This window comes from Lampris incognitus, chromosome 7, assembly GCF_029633865.1.
Source record: "Lampris incognitus isolate fLamInc1 chromosome 7, fLamInc1.hap2, whole genome shotgun sequence".
NCBI classification, from domain to species: Eukaryota; Metazoa; Chordata; class Actinopteri; order Lampriformes; family Lampridae; genus Lampris; species Lampris incognitus.
In genome coordinates, this window is record NC_079217.1 from 21,922,506 (window position 1) to 21,932,276 (window position 9,771).

Genomic DNA, 9,771 nt, shown 5'->3' on the forward strand with positions numbered 1-9,771 from the left:
AGAGGTCGTTGGGGCATCGCTGTTGAATCCGCAAGTTGCGGTTTTCCTCATTATTGTGTCTTGGGCAAAAAGAGTTTGGCGGGGCCCAATCCTCTCCAAACTACTGACCACAGCCAAACTCCTCATCCCCAGGCATGCCTTGGTCCCAAACACTTGGCCGTTGACCCTCAAGAGTTCTTCCACCGGTGACTTCTGAGAAAAGCATATCGCCTAGTGATACAGTGTTGACACCACCCCCTCACGTCGTTTAGCCGACCAGCTGAAGCTGTTGCCCGGGGTATGGCACCAGGAGCCAGATGTGAGAGTTAGGAGATGGATGAGGACCAGTGCGCCTGTTATCCTCCGGAGCAGGATCAGCTACCAGGCTGCGAAAGGTACCACCTCTATCCAAAACCCCCTATACCCATACCTAAAACCATTACAGAATATGTCTAAAAAATTACCACACCTATATACCAAATGAGGCAAGTCCAATAATGACTGTCGCAAGCAACCATTCCAATAGCTGAATGATCATAGACCGCCGGGTGAGGTGATGTGGAGGTATACGAAATAGCAAATTGAGACAATGTATTGAAATGTGTAGGCTATTAGAAATTAGTTTTTTGTTGTTTTGTAGTTTTCAGAAACAGAAATTAAAGGAATGAGTACAGTATAGTGATTTAATTTTCATTTAAAAATCCACAAACGAAAAGGCATTTTTCATTTTCCTGATCAGAAACGGCAGATACATTTATAAAGGACTTCTTGCCTCTGTAAAACAGAAAACAACTTATTCCACACAGGAGAGTGGAATAGTAAAATGGTCTTTGAACATATTTTCCATCAGCAATAAAGTGTACTCAGTTATTATCTAACTAAAATGGAAGGAATCTGTCTGTCTGCCTGTCTGTCCCGTGGCGACCGGACGAACAGCGCCACTCTGCCGTTGCAACCAACATTGTGGTTAGAGGGGGATACACTCAAACGGCCATTGCAATAGTTACTGAAATAAAGTATCTCACTCCTCGCCGCCCTCCACACCTCCGTAGTGCTGAAAGAAAATATGACAATTATTTTAAAATATATTTTAAATATTAAAAGTCTAGTCGTTCTCTTATCATTTGGTCCCCCTCCAGCACGGCAACTCGGTTACTCGCCCGATGCCATATATGGATAATCCGGCCAAGGTTAAGGGTGCCCGGCGCAGATCGCGTCTACCCTCTGACAGGTCTGAGCGCACGCCACGCACACGCACACACACACACACACACACACACACACACACACACACACACACACACAGCCATGCTTTCCCGGGATGTACGTTTCAGCAAACCAGGCAAAAAGTCGGCGACTTGCCATCAGTTGCTGGTTAACTAGCTTAAGAGAGCTATAATACTTACGCTAGTTCCAACATTACGTTCTCCAATCACCAGTGACTAGCCTATTAGCAACCTGACCGAAAACGCTGTACACAAACTATGCAGCTGCGTTCAACGAGTTGTGGCATTTTCCTAATCTACTTTTTTATTACCTGTCCACTTGTTGTTCCTACGGGTAGATCTTGCATCGCGTCACGTAGTTTACTAGCTAGTTACCATTGCGCTTTAGCTCGGTGTGGTTAGCTGCATGGCTAACCTGTGTTAGGAAACATGCACATTTAACGACTGTGTTTAGTAGCGTTGCCGCAGAAGACACGCGAACTCACAGCGAACAACCTACGAAAAGCATGAATTAAATGAATGAATGGTCGGTGTTTGACGAAAAGAAAACAAACTACTCTTGCGGATCCCCTTACCTGTTAAGAGACTAGAGTCAGGACCACAAAAGCACTAAGCGATTAGATCCATCGCCCCTTCTTTCTTCTCTCCCGATCTCCGGCCGGGTGGCAGAGCCAGTGGTGTCTGGCTACCAGCGTCAGACCGTCTAGTCAGCAGCCTCGCCGCACTCTCGACATCACTGCGCCATCTACTGGATGAACGGCGGCGATGCACTCAAAAGACTAAACGGGCCTGAATAGTCAGGGGACACGGGTGAAGCCACTTCTGTTGCCAAATGTATTCTCTGTAGAATAAGTATATCCTTGCTCGAGTGGACCTTGGTTAGTACGTTTTCATTTCCACTTAAAAGAAATGTAAGAAAATATAAACGTTTTTAAACTGATTGTTTTGCTATCTTTAGATTGTCAACACGGTTTTGCAAAAGGAATTGCCTACAGAAAGAAGGCACGTTGCTTGCGGCTCCTCTGCGTTTTCTTGGATCAACACTAGTCCTGTAAACGTGAGAAGCAAAAGAAGCTCGTATTCTTTATGTACGAGGGCAGAATGAGCTAACCATCATATGGATTTAAGATGTGCTAATCACATTGTTACGGACCTCTCTGACGTTGTGTTATTAAATTGCACTGGATTGAGAGAGAGCGTCAACTCCCAAGCAAAAACACTTCATACTAAAACCGACGTAATCATATCCATGGGATACATATTCTACAGGGGATACAACATTTGGCAAAACACTCTCGCTTGTAGCTAATTGGGATGATGAGAGTTCTTCTTGGTACTACAGAGCAGGCTAATTTTTACCTTTGATTAAAAATGTAATTCTTCATACTAACAAGGGAGCCTGGGTGTATTACACAAGAAAGAACAACACTGGATAAAGAGAGAGAGAGAGAATGTGTAATTATTGCTTGTGTCGTACGCGTTAAATGCGAAAAGCCTCATTGCCTAACAAGAAGAGTTTGAATCGCTGTGTATTTTCATGATTTGTAAAACCCGGTGAAGTTTTCGATGTCAAATTTGACAAGATTTCCAACAAGACATTTGTAAGTCTTCCCAAAATGTATCTCTACCACATACCGTTATGTAATAAAAATATAATCAGTGTAAAAAAAAAGTTATACACAGAATATAGGACATTAATTAATGAGAGTTTGAATATAAAATATGTAGGAGTTGAAAGCAAAAGAATGCAAATGCTCTCAACAATAAAATTATTTTGATGGAATATACGTTTAAAGATATGAAAAATAGCATAACAATACTCGAATGCAACTGAAATTTAAAAAAAATATATAATTGTATTTTATGAAGATCTCTGGCAATCAGCTTTCTGCAAAGAATCCAGTGCCTTCTATACATGAGCTCATCTGGACTTTGAGATTAGATGGATGACAAGTCTTTAGGTCGAGTTATTTGGTTGCATAGTGCGACAAGCACAAAGCTTACTTGCAAGACAAGATACGTCGTGGGTTCCCCCCAAAAAAGAGAGAGAGAGATTAATGACCACTAATCTAGCAGAATGAGACGACATGTATATGGACACAATGGGTCGTACCCATGCACCACCATATACGTGCATTTCACTGGTATCAAAATCTTGTTATGCCCAAGAATTCCTCTTTCCATTCTTGCCATGCTTGGCACGATGCAGAAACATAAAAAAAAGAAAAAGAACAAGAACAAGAACCCTCTTTTGGTCCAATAGAAACAGCGCTCCATGTGGCGCCCTCCTTAAGTACACGGTCACTGGAGCTCATTGAATTGGAGAAGTTTTATAAGGATAATTCTATCAGCTGTGCTTTTAATAGAAGGATCAGCAGCATGTGTAATAGTTTTAGAGTTTACAACGAGTTTCTAAAAACAGACTCAGCTGTTTCAATTTCAACTGGAGCAAAATGTAGAAAAAAAATGTACATGGTGGAATCATTTAACAGTTTGCCGGGCTACACCTCAACTCACTTTCAGGTTTGATTTCTTGTCAATAATAGAATGTGAAAGCAGGTATCACTTCCATCCAGTGATAACACTGCTGACATCCAGTTAAAAACAAAAACATAATTTGACATGGATTTTCCAATTATGACCCAAAATTGCAACAACTGCAACTGTTGGCACCATGCACTTTTGTTGCAGCTGCAAAAAAAAGAAAAGAAAAAAAGCCAAATAAACCTGCCAGTTGTGTGACAAATTTCATCTATTTCAAACCCACTCCAAAACTACAAAATAGTTTCTCTTCAGCATAATTGGTTGGCTGAAAGTTATTAAGGGTAAGTATCACGCAAATGTTTTGGGCTAGCATCCCAGACAGCGACTGATGGATCTTGCAGACAACCTCAATAGACCTCTGTTTTGAATGAGAATCCTCTCTATCAAATGCCTAAAGGTCTGTCATGGGACAACTTGATGTCTTCATTGATAACCTCTGACTATATCACTTTCAAAGTATTGTGTAAATGTGACGACAACGTTGCATGAAAGTCTCCTAAAATTACCAAACTGGACTATATCAGCTGAAGTGATTTACAACGTCTTCCACATTGGACTAAATGGGCATGTTAGCATCCTGTCATTGTTGCTGCTCTACGTGCAACGTCCCAATATGGCAAAGAGATTGGCTGCTGTCTACACACATGATGTATGATGGCCTTTCCTATACTAGAGTCTCAGAGCATGAAAAATTTGCGTGACCTCTGAGTAGTCCTGATATTACATGCATTTAGTGGTCGTCCTCTCTTGGAGGAAGAGTGGGTTGGGAAGCAAAGTGCAGCGGGCCAGTCAGTGATTATCGCTGATTGAATTGGGTGTTCTAGAGGATGCTCCCAGGTCTTGTGCAGATTGTTGTCTCGCGCCCCTCCCTCCAGTCCAGCAGTAATATCTGATGGTATGGTGGTCATATGAGCCAAGCTGGCAAACGTGCATCCACTTTATTTGACTTTTTTCATGCCCACCCCACCCTGCACCAATAAGAGTCATGGGACAGGGAGGTTGTGTGTGATTGGAAAGTTTGAGAGAGAGAGAGAGAGAGAGTGTGTGTGTGTGTGTGTGGGTGGGTGTGTGTGGTCTGTCTGTGTCTGTGTGTGCTGGTGTGTGCAAACTAGTAGGTTGTGAATCTGAGCTTATTTTGTCGTAGTGTGTACAAGATATTTATTTGAACTGCATGCTCAAGGATGACCACTATGAATTGAATTGTGAATTAGGGATAATTGAAATGGAATGTTGTTGTAAATATGAAAGAATTTGGACTATTGCAATAAGATCATAGCATGTGTGCATGTGTGAACATCATGGGACACTACATGTGTTTCTTGTTCACATTAGCTATTTACTTTGGAGGATACATGTCTGCTAGCCTTCTTTGAACTTCAAGTTAGCAATTCATACAACAGTGAGATAGATATTCCAATACTCGTTCAATACTCGATATTGTGTAAAATTCCATATAATTATCATGATAATAATACTTTCCATATCGCCCAGCACTACTCTGTTTCCTGGTTTACATAAAACGTTCCACAACTCGTGAGCTGGACGGTTGCCTGGCAACAGGAAACGATGGCGCCACACAGCTATGGTTTCAGATGAGCCTGGATTCTACAGAAAGCAAAGAGAAGACAAATTAACATGATGACAATATATTAGTAGAGTCGATGGGGGGGACTACACATGACTCACTTGACATAAACACTGAGTAGCCTAAAATGGATCTCTAAGTATTTGTTTTTGTTAATGCGGTTGAATTTTCTGCAGGGCATTAATCTCACAGGGCACATCGTCGACTTGTTAGGTAAGGTAGACAGCTAACAAGGTGTAAAAGCTTTGTGCATTTTGGTGACTTTGACATTTAGTGACTTTTTTTCCAGCTGCACCACCTGGGATGAAAATGCAAAATAGTGCTGGCTGGCATTATGTGACCTTGGCTGCAAACTGAATAAAGTCCACCAAATAAATCGTCAACTATTTCCTGCATGACCTTGTCTCTTGTACACCCAAACCAACATGCACAGAAAAATAACAGCAGCCGGACTGTGTTGAAGACCAAATAAATGATGCAGGTTAAATTACTCATATTTTCAATGTGTCCCATTAGCTGTTTTCATAGAGAAATAAGACAGAAAAAATGTAGCACTTTGGAAAGGGGTTAAAATCAAAGCGAATAAAGACAATTAAGAACTGGCGAGTACCCCCCCCCCTTTGGCAGTGTCTCCTACAGCTCTTGACCAGCCATTTATTTGATAAGTGATGGGATCATGTTACTTTTATCCTATCTTTAATATAGAACAATTAACATATTTTACATGCTGATAAAGATTTAAAGAAAAAAGATTTACGGAATAAAACAGGAGACTAATTAGCAAGCAATTGTGCATCAAAAACTATACGTATAGTCCTAACATGTCTCCGACTGTTATTCTGATCCAATAAACCGTCTTTTGCAGCTTTTAATGGATTAGAACCATCGCAGTGATTCGTAGTATTACGTTTTGGATCAGTTACAGTACATTTAAAACAGCTGGTGTAGCCTGCTTTATCATAGGATAGGTTATTACTGAATAAAGAATAATCAAGTTATACAAGAGGATCCTTTATCAGCTGATGGCATTCAATGAGATGGATGAACTTTGGAAAGGTATTGGTTCAGTCAGGACGGCAAGACACACGTGAGCAAAGCATGGGTGTCTCAACTGGCAGGCTGTTGCACAGGGGCTAAAGTCTGCAATGGTAAACTCACGATGATAAAGTTTTTTTTTTCCTTCCACGCTAAATTATGCCTGCTTTGAACATATACAGACTTTATATAGCTTTCTTTTTCACTGCGAATACTCAACTTTCATAGGTGTAAAAAAATACTTGCATGCTCACCTCGACTTGAACATTTGTGCGCGCGCGCACACGCACGCACGCACGCACGCACGCACGCACGCACGCACACACACACACACACACACACACACACACACACACACACACACACACACACACACACACACACACACACACACACACACACACACACACCGCAGCCAAGAAAAAAGTTCAGTTGCCCACATGACCAAATATTAGCTGATCATTGATGCCATGTTTACCTAGTATATCCTGCTTTGGGATAACGTGTATCCAAAACATGATTCTTTGCCATAAAAGATAAAGTATATACAGATAGGGACTGGAGCATTTGCCTAAAATTTGCATTTCTTTTCTTTGAGACAGTATTATGATGGTAAGAGTTGTGTCTAAATAGACAGAAGATTTGAAAAGAAAATGCGATACTAATGAACATTTGTATGTCTTTGACAATGATGGTTGCAAGACTGGAAATACGATGCATCAAATGTGTTCATAGTGCAACCTGTGTCTGCAGAGCAAAAGCACATTACATCTATCATTACACAGATTTAGGTTATGTCAGTGAGCCTAGCACCACTGTTTGCTAGCTACTGGGTATTCCTACAGGCATACTCCTAATATGGTGACTATGAAACACAGACATTTGCCAACATTACATCATGGTGAGGGTTTCCCCAAGTCAATTCCTTTATAAGGAAGCCCCCTAATATGGGTGCCACACTCATACCCATTCAGCAGCCCCCCCCCCCAATGCAAGTGAGAGAGGAGCCTTGTTTTGTTTTAGTTCGATAGCTTTCACACCATGCGATGCCGTGCAAAGCAAACTTGACATTTGAAAGCTTTGGAAGAAAAGATGATCTGTTTCTGAAACAATTGTTTAAAATTCAATTGCTGACGTATTGATTGATACAGCAGAACTGAGCTGATGGTTTTACTGGCCGTGTTAAATTTATAGCTCCACGCTAGTTTGGCGAACAAGATCTCAACTATACCATCCCAAAATCACTGATCGAAAACAACGGCCCCGTTATGTTTTGGTCATTAAAAAGAATTGAATGTGCTCGCTAATGTGGAAAATCAGCAATACATACAACGATAAGCATCCATCTCAAAACTTTGTTTCCCCACACACCAATTTTGAGAGATTGCATTTGGTGTAATGTAGATTACAGAAGTGGGAGACGAAATTCTCGAGAAAAAATGCACCGATCTCACTATATTATAGGATATTGATCTGAATAGAAGACAATCCGGATGCCACTAGAATTGGTTTTGGTAAATTTGTCTTGGGTTGTCGCCAGACACGGGTTGCATAACTGTGGATCATGATAAATGAAGCTGTTGATGATGGTCATGAACAACACACAACACTCCAACCTCATCTCGTAGGAGTATATTCACATACAGTAATTTTGCAGTAAGTGATGTTTCAGTGAACAAAAAAAAAGCAGGTTTTGACAAAACAAGTTGGGATCGCCACATTCAGCTTTCATATCGTATCTTCTCAGAGGCCACCCGAAAGCTAAAAAAGGAATGTTTGCTCTCAAAGTTCAGACTAGTGTTTTGTTTGACTATTTACTGAGTCTTTTGTGGAAGACAGTGGGATTGTGGCCTCTGTCTGGACCATCAACAGAACACAACCAACCAGGCCAAAAAACACATCAGCAAATAAACATCTCAGTTCACGTCAGTACACTTTGGCCATTTTTAACATTCAAAAATGTCAAAATTATTTACATAATTAAATGCAATCCAATAAAAGAAGAAGGCATTCTATCAAACGAATTGGGGTGAAGTTGGGCTTTGTGAATGGGGCAGGAATATCTTTCCCATATCCAAGTTCTCAAGCCCACACCAAGATAGACTAAATAAGAAAGAAAATCTGCCTGACAAGTAAGCCTGCTGGAGTGATTATATAAACGTGCTAATTGGCACCAACGTGGACAGAATCACACTGTAATTACCTTACAATTTATTAGTGTCATTAAAGCAGTCATTTTGCAGTGGGTGTTGGCTAGGTTGGACTATAACTATCCAGTGTACCCAATGACAGACCTCATCTTTTGGACACAGATGACACAGATTGACACAAGTATAACACAGATGGACAAGATCTTTAAAAACGTAATGTTGTTGCCCATCGATACAATCCATGCCCATGCTCGGATATGACAGAGACACTCTGTTGGAACAAGTGGCTTCACGGTTTCTATGGACAAAAGGTCAGATTGTGTTGTGAGGACTTGCATGAGATTGCCTGTCAGCTGAGGTCTATGACCCCGGAAGACTTAGCCTTTTGTATTTCTCAGCCTTTCATATGGAGGTTAGTCAGACAGTAACATGATTAGACTTACTAGAACAACTCGTGGCACATGATCTGGTCTTTTTTAAATTGCATCTCTAATTATGAAACTAAGTGGCGTACGTATTTTATTCTGCAGCTGAAATTAGTAAACCACATTTTCCGTGCAAAGACATACCAGGAGAGCTAAAGTCACGCCCCTGCTCTACTCCCCAGACTCACACAGCACCCATAGACACAGAGTGCGTGTGAGTGCCCCTAACATACCAGCAGACATACCAACCAGTACGCACAAACTCAGTCTTGTCTGTTAAGTCCGAAAACCAGCCAACTAAGCAGGTAACGTGCATTTGAATTCCACTTCCGAAAACGCACGAGAATGAAAGTGGCACAGAAAAGACCCTGCGTTTGCAGCGTAGAATTATTCTTTATAGCATTTTGTAAACGGACATGGAAAACACAGATGATGGAGTTAATCTTGGGAGTTGTAGGATCCCAGTGTGCCGTCTGTAGCTGAAATACACGCCAACATGGGTTTGATAAGGGTCGATCTAAAGGGGGGGGTCGCTATACGATTAACAAAAGTTTTACTTTTGTCCGATAATAAACTCAAACTAGAAAAAAACCCACTACGTAGCATAATGTAGTTTTAATAAGTATGTACTATACTAATTTTCCCCACAGAAGCCCGGATAGCTCAGTCGGTAGAGCATCAGACTTTTAATCTGAGGGTCCAGGGTTCAAGTCCCTGTTCGGGCGCAATGTCTTTTTAACAATATGCAACATGAATGAAAGAGCACCCGCACATTCAGTCAATGTAATAATCTTTTTTATTTGCCAGCTTTCGGCCAGAGACCTTCT

The 9,771-nt window shown here is 41.2% G+C and overlaps 1 protein-coding gene and 1 non-coding gene across 2 annotated transcripts in view; one reads left to right on the forward strand and one right to left on the reverse strand.

The window, feature by feature from the left end:
• Positions 1-1,854, reverse strand: part of pxylp1 (2-phosphoxylose phosphatase 1) — a 63,655-nt gene extending 61,801 nt beyond the window's left edge. The window contains exon 1 of the mRNA XM_056284011.1: positions 1,781-1,854. The gene's annotated coding sequence lies outside the window, so the exon portion shown is untranslated. The remainder of the gene's footprint in view (positions 1-1,780) is intronic.
• A 7,742-nt stretch (positions 1,855-9,596) lies between these two features.
• Positions 9,597-9,669, forward strand: trnak-uuu (transfer RNA lysine (anticodon UUU)). Its single transcript has one exon. It is a non-coding gene; the product is annotated as a tRNA-Lys (tRNA).
• Positions 9,670-9,771: the final 102 nt, after the last annotated feature.